This window comes from Periplaneta americana, chromosome 17 (genome assembly GCF_040183065.1).
Source record: "Periplaneta americana isolate PAMFEO1 chromosome 17, P.americana_PAMFEO1_priV1, whole genome shotgun sequence".
Lineage (NCBI taxonomy): Eukaryota > Metazoa > Arthropoda > Insecta > Blattodea > Blattidae > Periplaneta > Periplaneta americana.
This window is the reverse complement of record NC_091133.1, coordinates 71,861,875-71,876,520: the sequence shown is the minus strand read 5'-3', so window position 1 is coordinate 71,876,520 and position 14,646 is coordinate 71,861,875. Positions and strand designations below refer to the sequence as shown.

Here is a 14,646-nt window from a genome sequence, read left to right as displayed (position 1 = left end):
TTGTAGCTCTGAAAAGAGTAGCTGATGACAATCGCATTTGCAATGGCAATTTTCTAAGAGATTTTCTGGATGAGCGAGTTGGATGTTTGTGCACATAATCCAGAACTTCCGCACTTAACAATGATGGTTGGCACGGGCTCTTCAGATGTTGCACATTCCTGATGCTGTGATATTTACAATTTTGACGCGGTATTGTTGATTTGTGAGGAACCGCAGAGTGAGGAAATTCCAGCTGAAACTCGTCTTCCAAGCATATGGTTTGTGCTCGAAATGAATAAAAAAAATAAACACACATTTGTTCTTGGAAAATACACAAAAATCGGATAAATTGATAATTGAAGGAAAGTAAAGTAAAGTCAATTCAACTACTTATTAAATACTACTACAATAAGTACTAATACAAGCTAATAATATTGTACTTATGATTTAGATAAACGTAGCCATGCAAGAAGACATCTGTTCGCGCATGCCTATTTTCACTGAACCCCCATTGTTGTCAATTCTATTCAAAAACACACACTTCACAACAGTGCACATTCTGCACAATGTTATCGCTTATTAGATTCATATTACTAGTATACATCTCAGTTCACGTCCATGCTCTTTTGCCTTTACTTTTATGTAAGTATGGAAGGTAGTAAATCTAATCTTTATCGCAAAGTCTCTTAAAAGCAATACGGTAGCACAGTCTAGTATACATACACAGTCACGAAGCTTGAGTTGATGGGGGTACTAGAAACAATAGATTGTGCAGGTACTATTTCGCATTGTCTGTAATGAGGCGATATTAGCGATCCTAGTGGTTAGCAACTATCTATGGATGCAGATTTACTATGTATTGAGCTTCGTGACTGTATATACTAGACTGTGACGGCAGTCAGACCTATCAGAGTTGCTCAGGCTGTCCTGTATCGCGCGGCATGAAATATTTTAGATAATCTGTATGCAGTGTTGACAACTCGGAAGAATGGAAATATGCTAACGTGCACTCGAAAAACCGAAGAATATGATTAAAAACCGCCAGGTTTTAGAAAGTACTGTAAATATCTGAGTAAATACTAATGTAACATGTAAACATGCTTCGTAATAAATTATTGGAGAACGACAAAACTCTCACAAACATGCATCCAAACATACATACATACATACATACATACACATACATACATACATACATACATACATACATACATACATACATACATACATACATATACATACATACATACATACATACATACATACATACATACATACATACATACATACATACATACATACATACATACATAAACACGGAATAAGGTAATTATTCACACTTGAAGACAAACCGTCTCAATAATTTCAGACAGACGAGAAAGTCAGGAATTTGTTGATTTGATTTAATTTAATTTCAAAATACTCGTAGATGTTACCAGCAAATGAAGTGAAAGAATCGGAAGATTTTTTTACTATGTGAAGCCCTATTCTCTTATGGATGAAATAACATTAATTGTTGTTTAGTAAAAATCACAAACATTTCAAAAGGATTTTTGCGACAAATAATTAATTAACAAACCCATACCAACCACTCGTGTTTATATTTTTGCTGAAATGTATTTAAACGAAGTTTCAGCGTTTGAAGCATCCAGAGTATTGAACAATCCTATACATTTCACTATGTTATATCCTCATTGGTTTGTGTTACTGTACAGATACAATGAACAGAAGAAGTATCATTGTTTCAAATTAAACTTACTGCAAATTAATTTTTATTCGGGCATAGATTAGATAAATGTAGTAATTGAAAGCAAACATCATAGTTTAAATTGCGGAATAGATGACACACATTCTTGTAGTTTTATTGGTTTTATTGCTAATGGCGGCTTCTAGGAGATAGAGACTTAACCTACATAACTGGCATATTTCATGTTTGATGAAGGAAGTGGGTTTAATTATTGTTATGCAGAAGTTGGTTAATATCTGATATTGAGCGTTGCCTTTGTAACTGCCGGAACTATTTTAACAATGGATGACGTAAAGGACGGATTCCTGTAATGTTCACGAGGTATTTTACCCCAATGACTGCCTGCGAGCTAATTATGCGAGGGGTAGATTGAAGGGGAGGAAATGAAAAGTGTAAAGAATGATGGGCTTTTCAAATGTCCAGATTACAGTAGGAAAATGTCTCCTTTCTCATTACAAAACTATAAACATTTTTCTCAAAAAATTTGTCTATGAGATGCATTCAATCTTTAATATTCGTTGATGCACATGGATATGAAATTTTAGAATGTCTGAAATCTTAAGGTACAGTCACACGTCGCTATTTTTGCTGCAGCTGAAAACTTTGTGTGTCGTGTTCACAAACAAGCCAAAAGTAGCGTAAAAGTAGCATGCACCACGCTAATTTCCGTGCTGCCCAACTTGAGAGCTCCAAAAGTTGTGACAGAAGATTGCAAGTCTGTTTACACACGAGGCGCTACTTTTGGAGCCGTAGTTTAGCTACAGCTTTGCTTCTCTTTATTGGTTCTAGAATGCACTTTGTGATGATAATCAATAGCACTACTTTGTGAACAATATTTGCAACCCATTTTTTCTCCAATATATGTCGAATACAAAAAATCTGATCAATAGTCGATCTATTACGCCTAAAACCAGACTGATGAGCCCCAATAATTTCATCTACATACGGAGTTAATCTTCTCAGAAGAATACTGGACAAAATTTTTTTACGTCGTCAACAAAAGTGATATTCCTCCTCTTCTTTGAAATTATGCTATGGAGAATTAGCAAATAAATTTTACCATCATTACGTTTGTCCACAGCCGTGGAGTGACTGTTAAAACGTTTGACCATGAAATAAGCGGGGTGGGGTTCAAATCTGGGCTGGACAAGTTACCTGGTTGAAGCTTTTTCCGAGATTTCCCCTCAACCAATTGAAGCAGAATTGCTGGGCGCTTTCGGCGTTAGATCTCGGACTCATTTCGCCATCATAATTTCATTTTCCCTCTTTCATCATCTTAATTTCTTATCTAGATTTCGGGCTGCAGGCCGGCGCCAAACTTTGACCCCGTGGATATGTGGTCATTCGTTGTTGGTGGTAGTGCTTTGCACCGTGTGCTCTCCACCGGTATCATGGTAACTCGTGGGACCGGGGATGAGGGACCGCGGTGAGGCCTACGCGGAAAGGTAATAGGATCATATAGCCTGTAGGGAAGTTCGGAGGCGGCGCGTAGTGGGATCTGAAGCGCAGAGAGGCTTAGGGCATGCATACCATTCCTAACCGGATAGTACACTGGGCCCACTTTAGCGGCCTGAATACGAGGACAATCCCAGTACGTGCTCTCCCCTGAAAGATTACTAGTAAATAGATATACAGGGGGAAGGTAACCTTTTACAATCCTTCTGGGATATATCTCGAATTATGACAAACAAGAAAGTCTAATAATATTTTGTTTCCAGAAGGGCGGTTATCGAAAAAAAAAAATGGTCTTTTGTAACTTGAAATTATGATTAAGTTTTTCATGAAACTGCTCAAAATTGGATTTTTATCTCATGTAGGATGATAGAGTAAGCTATGTATGACCCTGTTACAATAATATATTTGCGTGGAAAATAACACAGACTTCGAATAAATCGCGTTAATAATCATGTACACATTGCATGGGAACAGAGCTGTGACACGCTGGCAACACTGTTTCTTACGTACGCAAACCATGTGGCCGAGATAGGTGTATTTTCCATGCAAATACTACTGTAATATGGCCGTACATAGCTTACTCTATCATCCTACATGAGATAAAAATCCAATTTTGAGCAGTTTCATGAAAAACTCAATCATAATTTCAAGTTACAAAAGACCATTTTTTTAAACCTCCCTTCTGGCAACAAAATATTATTAGACTTTCTTGTTTGTCATAATTCGAAATATCATATTCCAGAAGGATTGTAAAAGGGTACCTTCTACCCTGTATACTTTACGTTATATATTTAGCAATTGCCACAGATCGTTCATCAAATCTAACACTAAAATATAAAGAAACAGTATAAAGTATTGCGTCACATTTGGTTTGCAACATTTCTCTTATTTACAAAAGTTTCAACAAAACCAATATAAAAAATTCTGCTGTTGCGACACTACTTCAGAACTGTGTGATTTTCATATCACTCATCGGTTGTCACTTCCATTACAGCACCTTTACAGTACGAACATGATCGTCACTTCTCTTTTCATATAGCCTGTTCGTCCAGCGCTAAACAATCTGAGGTATTATCGAATATTTTGTAAAATTTGCATAATCATTATTGTTTTCCGTGTTTTTTAATTGTTGTAGCTACATTGTTGTTAGTGCTCTTTGATTCTGATCGACTAGGCTATAGTGAAGCTATTTCTCCATTCAAATTAACTTGTGTTATAATAATAATAATAATAATAATAATAATAATATAATTAACATTATTTTCCATTCAGACTTAATGTATGTTAAAAATGATATGATGAAATGACGATAGATGTCCGATAAACTGAGATTTTGAGAGAAAGAGTACCCATTCTAAGGAAGATGAAAGGAGAAATAACATACTTAAAATAAATCCCTTCTCATTATGAAGAGTTGAAAGCATTTATTCCTGTCATAAGACTGTCACAATATGACCAAGATGGATATCCTTGAATATGGCGAGGTTTGAACCCACGACCCTCTGTTCCTGCCAGGCAGCCACTGGGCGTCCTCACTTCATTTCAGTTCCTGGAATCCCGTTGATTATTTTCATTGCTAATTAACTCATTTCCGGGGGAGGGAACTTTTATGCAGGATAAGTAAGGAATTACAATGACGGCTTGGCTTTCCCACCGACAGCCGCGCCCCTTGGGAGATGCGAAGCCCTCTCTCCTGGCGACAAGCTTCAGTAAGAAATAACTGACATTCAGACTGGCTTTGTCGCGGACGGGATCATTTTCAGACGTTTTGCATAACGAAAAGAAGGAAAATGTGTAAAAGTAATAGTGATAATGATGATGATGATGATGATGATAATAATAATAATAATAATAATAATAATAATAATAATAATAATAAGAATACATCTTGATTACACAACTTTTAACACTGTATCACTTCGGAATATGTATGATAAGAACTTACTTTCGTGTGTTAAATTTTAACGTACCTTGTTAACATATTTTGACCTATTTTCGATCATCTTCGGAACTGGTCGTTGTTGGTCTTGGCGCCTCTTGTTTCCTGTGTGGGTGCGTTCGTAGTGTAGCGTCAAAGAGTGTATGTGTTTTGAAATTGAGTTGTGTGTTGAGAATATCGTTGGGGTGTGTTTTCGTGTGTCTGTATGTTTCATATTGTTCTAGTGTGTTGAGTTTCTGGCTTTTTGGTTGGATGTGCAGTATTTCCATGTCTGTGTTGATGTCTCTGTAGGTGTGGTTGGCATGTGTGATGTGTTCTGCATATGTGGAGGTATTTTGTAATTTTGCCAACCACACCTACAGAGACATCAACACAGATATGGAAATATTGCACATCCAACCAAAAAGCCAGAAACCCAACACACTAGAACAATATGAAATATACAGACACACGAAAACACACCCCAACGATATTCTCAACACACAACTCAATTTCAAAACACATACACTCTTTGACTCTACACTACGAACGCACCCACACAGGAAACAAGAGGCGCCAAGACCAACAACGACCAGTTCCGAAGATGACCGAAAATAGGTCGAAACATGTTAACAAGGTACGTTAAAATTTAACACAAGAAAGTTCTTATCATACATATTCCGAAATAATAATAATAATAATAATAATAATAATAATAATAGTAATAAAAATAGTAATAATAATAATAATAATACTTGTTTAGACTTTTAAATTTTAATCAACGCTACACATTCAGAAGTACCGGAATTCTCGAGGACAAAATAAGGAACAACTCTTCAGAATAAGGAGCACACTCTACAGAAGACAAATTTTAATTTTTATCGAAATCTAAACTCAGCTAGAATTGAACATGTAAAACGCTGGGTCTATCAGAGTTGCATTTATGAAAGGAAAAGAGATGTGTTAAAATTTGGTCATCGTGTTTGAAAATATGTGAATGTAACGTACCAAATTAACATACTTTGAGGGAGCGGTAAGAATGTTATTGTGGTGTATTTTAATGACAGTATCCTAAAGGTCACTGACCGTGGGCAGAAGCGAAATTAAGACCTTGATATGACACACTGTCCTAATATTCTGGACAGACAATTATGCTCATGTCATATGCCTGTTTGTGAGATGTGACAGTCGCGCTGCCTAGTGATGAAGATGGGCATTATAGGGTGTAATAAAATTTTGTAAATGATATAGTTTCGGAGAATAGTGAATACTATTGAAAGAAAAAAAAATTAATCAATATAAATTGTGACCAGAATATTCTAGATTTTCAGTGTCTGTGATGTAATAGTTATCCTTCTTGTCCTTGGATCTAAGATGCACAGGTTCAACACCGGCCAAGGACGATGAATTTGTAAAATATTCAAATGCTCTTTCTTATGGATGAGGAAGTAAACTGATGGAGAAATTTCATTTTATAGTATAAATATTATACGCAACAAATGGCAGTCACGTGAGCTATGAATAACATTTTTAGTTTGAAACTAATTGTCTGCTTGCCCGAGTAAAAGTCGGCACTCAGTAAGATGCAAGTGTTATGTGTACTGTGTACTGTGGCAATATTTTCAATGTTGTCCCAATGCATCAGGAGCCAACCAGATCTTATTGCGAGGACGAATTATGAGAAATCCTAAGATTATTCTATTCTATTCTATTGCATGTCAGTGCGCATGATGTGTGAATATTTTTTCTATTTAATTGTATATATGTATAATCACAGTTGCTAATTTTTATGTTGCATTTTTTCAAATACAAATTTAAAAATGTAGGGGGTTTTTCTGAATTTTAGGGGATTTAATATGATATAGGGAGATTTCTTGTTCCTTGATTGGCAACAATGGTACAGGAATGGACTCATTTTGGAAGAGCGTTTTATAACGGGCGGCATTTGCGGTCTCCTTTAGAAACAATGATCCATTAATACCGTGAGAAAAAAAATAGCACAACAGACTATGCCTCTTCTTGGATGCAGTCTGTGATTGTTTGGGTTTCCTGTTTCCTGTATTTGCTGATGTTGTTGACACTTTCACTGAGAGGAAATTGTGCCTCGCCCGTAAGCTCATCTTGTTTATGGTACTCGGATTTACTTCAAGGAAGGAAAATAGTGGTCGGATTTCTTTGGTCCTCTGGGTCTGTTGACGATAAATCTGTACCTCGTGTGAAGACGTATTCAGTTCTTCGAGTATTTTGTGAGTTGATTCAATATCCAATACTTAACACGCATAATTTTCACAAGACCTGGAACTATGTCTCTAGGATCTAGGGTTTCTTTTGATTTCTTCTGTCTCTCGGTTCATGTTTTCTTTTCGTACATTTCTTTGTATACGACCACAATCTTCCAGATAGAAAAGGGTCCCGTTCGTTCGAATTATTGTACCAAATTAAGGGATTCCTCCACTTCAAATTCATAACGTTGATATGTCATCAATAACTCTTTTGCACCTTTGTGTCTTTGTTACATTTTAAAGACCATGAAATAAATATTCGATCTTCTATGAAGGCATTTTAACAACTATTGCTGACAGATGATACTCCTAATATTATTTAATGCAGTAAAACAAACATCGGACAATATTAATATACTCGTATGTTTATATAAAGAAAATAACTTAAATTTACACTAATGAGTCCTTTCTTTCGTGAAATTGCTGTGATTGGAATGGTTCATTTAGAAGTGGAGTATATAATAGACATCCTATTTCATAGTTACGTTACGTAGAAGGTGCGTGACTTTGGCAAAATGACGAAAAACTGCTTCTTGCTCCATCTAGTTTTATCGCTTCGTGGTCAGAAGTCTCTGCGCTAAACGTCTCGACTGAAACTGAAAATATTTCTACACTGTATCTGAGGGATGCAATAAGTCTATCAAGTTTATAGCGTTCAGTAATCATAAATAGAATACCACCATTACAAATGTAAGTCGGCCTCGGTAGCGTAGTCTGTATAGCGCTGGCCTTCTGTGCTCGAGGTTGCGGGTTCGATCCCGGTCCAGGTCGTTGGCATTTAAGTGTGTTTAAATGCGACAGGCTCATGTGAGTAGATTTACTGGCATGTAAAGGAACTCCTGCGGACAAAATTCCGGCACACCGGCGATGCTGATATAACCTCTGCAGTTGCGAGCGTCGTTAAATAAAAATAATTAAAAAATTTACAAGTGTGAACATATGCCCATACGAATTTAGAAGTTGGCAACACTGAATGTGATCTAGTTAAGGCATTGGCATGATACAGTTTGATAGGTATGTGGACTGGCCGAAAAGTTGGAGGTAAACAACATCTGAATTCCAGAACATACTGATCGGCATGAGTTCTTGGAATATGTGGGGGGTTTCGATGTCAAGTTTTCGAGACAAGAAAGAAAGAGATGAAAGTCAACACTATCCAAAAAGTGGGTAAGACTCTGTCGGTATGCTGAGGAATCTGGCAGGCATACCAACATACTCCGCTAGCAAATTGGCGTGTAATTGGATTCATTCTGTCCCAAAGAATTAGCTTTTCACACGTACCGACGTCACAATGAAAAACTAAGTCATGGTGGACATCTCTCTTTATATTAAGGAAACCGGCTATAATGTTGCTATTTATGAAGCAAAGATTAAGGCTACCGCATTGTGCGCAGCGGCAAAGTCACGCAGAGTATGGCCTGTTTTGTGGAACCACTAGGGTTCGAATTCCAACCACGGGGTGAATGTTCTGTATGGTTTCAAGTGGACTTCGTGTCGGACTGATTCCATGTGAAGGGAGTCTCATTCCACATACGCCCAGTATTAGGTCGAGAAATGGCCATTAGTCCATGAAAAAACGTCGAAGTACAAGATAGATTACTGGTATTTCGTGTTCCTGTTCTAGCTTAGAAGCAAACATTCTCATGGGAGCAGATAAAAAAGTTTTTTTTCTTGCACCATGTTAATAATGCCAAAACAAGTGCTTATACAAATTTTGGCCACACGAGCGCAATTACGAGAGCCTCAGGAAGTAAGTTTTTCTGGAGCCGTTTATTGAAAGAATACATAATTTCATAGAAACAGATATTTGATAGCCGTCCCAACCAGGGTTTAATAATCGGCCTCCTAATCAATTATAAATGAGTATTTATATTTAATTCAATTTTTTCTTTAATAGAAACCCAAGTTAGGTAGGCTATTATTGAAAAATTTATTGGTAATGCAACAAACAATTTAGGCTACAAGACAAATTACATATTATAAAGAATATAAATGATGATTAATTATGCAAATCGATGACTTCAGTGCAGTGGAGGATATCATGTCCAGGGTGCTATCAGGAACTTTTAATTTTCGGAAGACTTCTAAGGACTCCCGTGGGATTGTGCCTCAATATCTTGATGTTATATTTGGTCCCCAAATCACTGCAGCATAGCAGATAAATTGCCTGTTTTTCTTTGCAGACTTCTCTAAGTTGTTCCTCGCTGTTCTCAAAACGGACTGTGGGATCGAGAATGAGTCCACAATTTTTTTTTTTTGCCTATAACAATGATATCTGCTTTTCGAGTTGATCCGTCAGCGGAAAGGCACCCAATTTCCTCGTACACCTCATACTTGTCAGCCCGGTGAAGTTCATTGGCAATCATTGAGCGAATTTTGTTATGACTGTCAATTCTCAGTAATTCTCCCTTCCGGCAAAAACCCAGTACATGGGCTAAGATTTCTTGCAAATCGCATCTTCTGCAATGGGTAGTACCAAGGCTTCTGTCTGGGAGAGTTCTGACTGGAATAACGTTGCAGCTCATTTTGATCATTTTTGGAACAGATACAGCAATTGTTGAGCTATTTTTAGACATGTTTCCTACCGGAATTGAGAAATAGTCATACCTTAGCGTTATAGCGTTCAGTAATCCTAAATAGAATACCACCATTACAAATAGTTTAGATTTACAAGTGTGAACATATACGAATTTAGAACTGGCCCGTCGAATTGGTCTCCGAATATTATTGCGCTGTTTACTTAGCACCATTTATATCCCCGCTCATTTTGAGATGTCTTCAAGCTACTTGCCAGTAACGCACATAGCTTGGCTGATTGGCATAGAACGGTGATTTGTAGCATGGGTGTTTTCCCAACTCCGTCAATCATCTCGCCGGAGATGGGTAGTGGTAGCAGTAGTCATCTTCAGGAAAGATTAACCTCGTTTTCTAGTCCAGGTATAGGTTTATTTAGTAAAATACCCCGAGGCGCACTTCAAATATTTTTACTGATGAAACCATGACAAGCTGATAAGATGAAATCTTTAATCAAATCTATAGATATAGGCTAACATGTGTTCGCCTATGAATTGAAGGTGTGACGTGAAAAATTATTTGATTTAGGGGTGTCCACGAACACTTATTAAGATCGTGAAGCTCTGAGGAACAGCACAGATGTTAAGTTTTGTCTTAGATGAAGGCTCCTTCAACATTGCTTTCTGCGTGGTTTAAGATTGCAGTTTCAGGTTTTTTTAAAGTCGCTACTACTGGGAATTCCATGTCACTTTTGATAGATTTTATCCATTATTTAGGCTGGATTTTTCAAAAGTAACGAATAATTGTGATTAAAATTGAATGAGGGGATTTTGAACAAATCTTTCAAATTCAAGCTTGGAAAATTATCTTATGACGAGTTGCCAAACTAACTTACTGTTATGACAAGTGTTGTATTGCATATTTCCACATATCCACTACATTTTTTATATTCTAGTGATATTTGTTTTATTTTATCTGTTTTTGCTTCATCATATTTCCCGATAATGGTATGTATATTAGGTGATAACATGAACTGCTTATAATCATAATAAATAATATGTTCATTGTATGCTTTGTACTTTACTATTTTGTTGTTATTATTATTATTAATACTACTACTATTATCATACTATTTTTTTATTATTTTGTAATCATCAGTTTTATCGTATTGTAATTATGCTTTGTGCTGAACTGTTATTGGCCTCTGGCTGTTGTACAGCGCAGTAAATAAATAAATAAATAAATAAATGAATGAATAAATAAATGAATAAATAAATAAATAAATAAATAAATCATTATTATTTTCTCATATTTTAATACTTTGTATGTCTAATTTATTTGTCTTTCTTTCTATACTGTATGTTATATATCTGCAGTGCTTGGGAAAAGTGACATAAGTCAGTTTCCACAAACCTTTTTTGATAATTTATTGACAACTTAAGGAACATCTGCTCGCTTGGAAAAAAATTACATAAGTAATTCTCCCATTACAATAATTCATACAGAAAAAAATCAAATCGACGTAAACCAGTGTAAGTTGTCAATAAATTATCAAAAAAGGTTTGTGGAAACTGACTTATGTCACTTTTCCCGAGCACTGCAGATATGTCTCATTTCCTACTGACTTGTTGTTTACATTGTCTTATGATTAACTGCTACAGTTTTTTGTGTTTGCTATATTTTGTGAATTTGTAGTGTTTTTTGTATTTTAGTTTTACTCCTGGTTGAGTGTTAGAGAAGACCGTATGGCCTTAACTCAGCCAGGTTAAATAAATCATTATTATTATTATTATTATTATTATTATTATATTTAGAAAGGAATATTTTATGGAAACAAAATATTTTGAGACTATTGTTGAGCGAGATATGACGTCATCAATGACATTTTAAAATGACACTCTGTAGTAGTTTTTAATATCATCAACGGCGTAAGTGCAACATTATTTTAACCTACAATGTTTTTAGGAGAAACAACAAACAAAATCTTATTTATAAATAGTAGTTTTAAAGATTGAATAAATTGTTATGGCAATCGAAATAAAACAAAATATTATAAATTTTTGGTTACGGTACTTTTAAATAGTAGTAGTCAGATAGGCTTGTTCTTAATATTCACCCCACATTTGCAGTTGTGTCATTCATTGTTCTTCTGGAATAGCAATACGAAAGTGTATATTATTTATGTAACCTTTAATTTGTTTTGTACAGAATCACTGTGGTCATGTTTACTGTAGTAAATATTTTGTTGATATATTTTGTTAGTCTCTGTATTATGGAAGCAGTTTTATTGATGAAATCAACATGAAATAAGATGTTTTAACATCTCATCTAAGTGAAAGCAATAGTTATATCATTTAATTACTTTAGTGAAAATAATCACGATTATTGTCGGAATAATTCAATTGTGCAATGAGAATTACGGCGAGAATCGATGTTATTTGATATAATAAAATTTCATTTATCGAATGCTAGGAGACATTGTAATTTTCTGGAATTCTATCTCGCAGAATGGATTTTCTTCCTAACAAGTTCTTGAAGTGCAGTTGCCGCTAATGTCCTCAGATACAATCAACCTAATAGCGTAATCGGAATTTAAAGCATGCCTGTATTGACGTCGGAAGAAGGGATTGACTAGTGTCTGGTTGCTAGTAGACGAGGGAATGGTTATAAGAACATGGATTTAAGATTATTTCATAGATATCCTAGGTCTGATGTCTTTAGGTTAGACACTTTTTAGAATCATGTTTACATACTACAATGCGTACAACATCTTGTCTCATTCTAAATCGCTCGTAATTCTTAAATGCGACAAGTTGTCGAGTAAATAAACATCATTCTAAACAAGAAAATAAACCAATGGATACTTGAAGAAATATGAAGTTAAAAGCCACCGGCGTAGCTCAGTCGGCTGAAGCGCTTGCCAGCCGATCCGGAGTTGCGCTCGAGAGTGGGTTCGATTCTCTCTTGGGTTTTTTTCCCAGGTTTTCCCCAACTGTGAGGTGAATGTCAGATAATCTATGGCGAATCCCTGAGCACAACAGAAAAAAACCCTTAAAATCCATCCCCTCTGCCAGATTTGAACTTGCAAACCTAGGGTACAAAACTGAAATGGTAACCAATAGATCACCGGGAACGAAATTTTGCTCAGAATAAAATTCCTCGAAGTCGAATGACTGAAGTTAATAATGAGCAACACTTTTATTATACTCGTACGTCTGTTATATTTCCAAATTTGTTACAGTGTTTCATAATATTATATTCGCTGTTGTACCTACCTGACAAATGAAAGTACAAACATTATTCAGTGGGGCAATGCCAAGACGAGCAAATATTGTATTTACACAAAACTAACACAAACACAAAATATTTAGTTCTTTGGTGAAAATCCTGTATAAAAATACATGTTGGAATACCTTACAAATAATTTCCTAAGTTAGCAAAGCAAAAATAAAGAAGATCAGAATTAATCGTGTTCGTCATGCTGGTTTGTGTGATTGCAGTCAGATATATATATAATGATAAAACTTTTGCTTCTTTCAGCGTGAGGACAGATTTCATTATGAAACATGAGTTCAAAGCGGAGCTCGGTAATGGCCCGTCATTAGCAGATCTAGGAGTTCATTTCGGTTTGTAGTGGAAGGCGACGGGTGGTCTTTGACGCAACTCTGATTCCTGAAATCTCAGACCGTGAAGCTCCGCGTATTTTCATATTGTTTTTTTTTTTATTATATAGGCATAGTCGTATAATTTCTAATGGCCATACCGTCTACCTCTCCAGCATTATCGTAGGCCGTTAATGCTTTCATAAAATTATTGTAACTTAGGCACTATAATTAGGGTTTCATCCTGATAATAGTCGCAATCAATCGTCGTCATCATAATCATCATCACCGTCACTACTACCATCTTCTTTTTACTGTTCCTTTGCTATAAGAAATATCTCGGATATTGTACGTGTATTTTTGTGAAAATTAAATGCTATGGTGGTAACAAATTTATTTTATTTATGAAGTTATGGAAAACTATTGTAGGTGCTTCACACGTGATCTAGTGAATCTAGTCTGAAGAAACATTATGACATGTATCGCCCTGTTTGCATCTTTATTATTATTATTATTATTATTATTATTATTATTATTATTCATTTTTGTCGTTATTGTTTATTTGTATTTGTCTCTAATTTTAATAATTATTTGTATGCACTGTGTCTTATATTATTCCAGTCTTCATTTATATGATTTCATTAATTCATTTGTAATTCATTTTATTTAATTGCCATTATTTTAATTATCTCACTGTACTAATTTTAATAATTATTTGTGCTATTTATTTTGCTGCATTTGGTCAATGATTAATGTTGACTATTATATTGATTGTATTTCATCTCACTGCCATTTTCTATCATTCATTCTCATCATCATCTGTTGGTTTGTTCTGTATCTTGTGCTAAACTGTAATTGGCCTTGTGCTCTTGTTTTGCATGTTAATATTCTAAATAAGTAAATAAATAAATAAATAAATACATAAATAAATAAATAAAATAATAATAATAATAATAATAATAATAATAATAATAATAATATTGTTATTATTATTATTATTATTATTATTATTATTATTATTATTATTATTATTATTATTATTCGGTAATTTTATCTCCTATGTCTATAGCATAGGAATTGGGGACTATATCTTATATCTTCTATGTTCTATACCTTACGTTCTTACTCTGTTCATTCTGTGTCCTGTCA

At 35.1% G+C, this 14,646-nt stretch overlaps 1 protein-coding gene across 1 annotated transcript in view; it reads left to right on the top strand.

The window, feature by feature from the left end:
• Window positions 1-14,646, top strand: part of LOC138692748 (papilin-like) — a 713,385-nt gene that overhangs the window by 462,342 nt on the left and 236,397 nt on the right. The gene's annotated exons all lie outside the window — the stretch shown is intronic.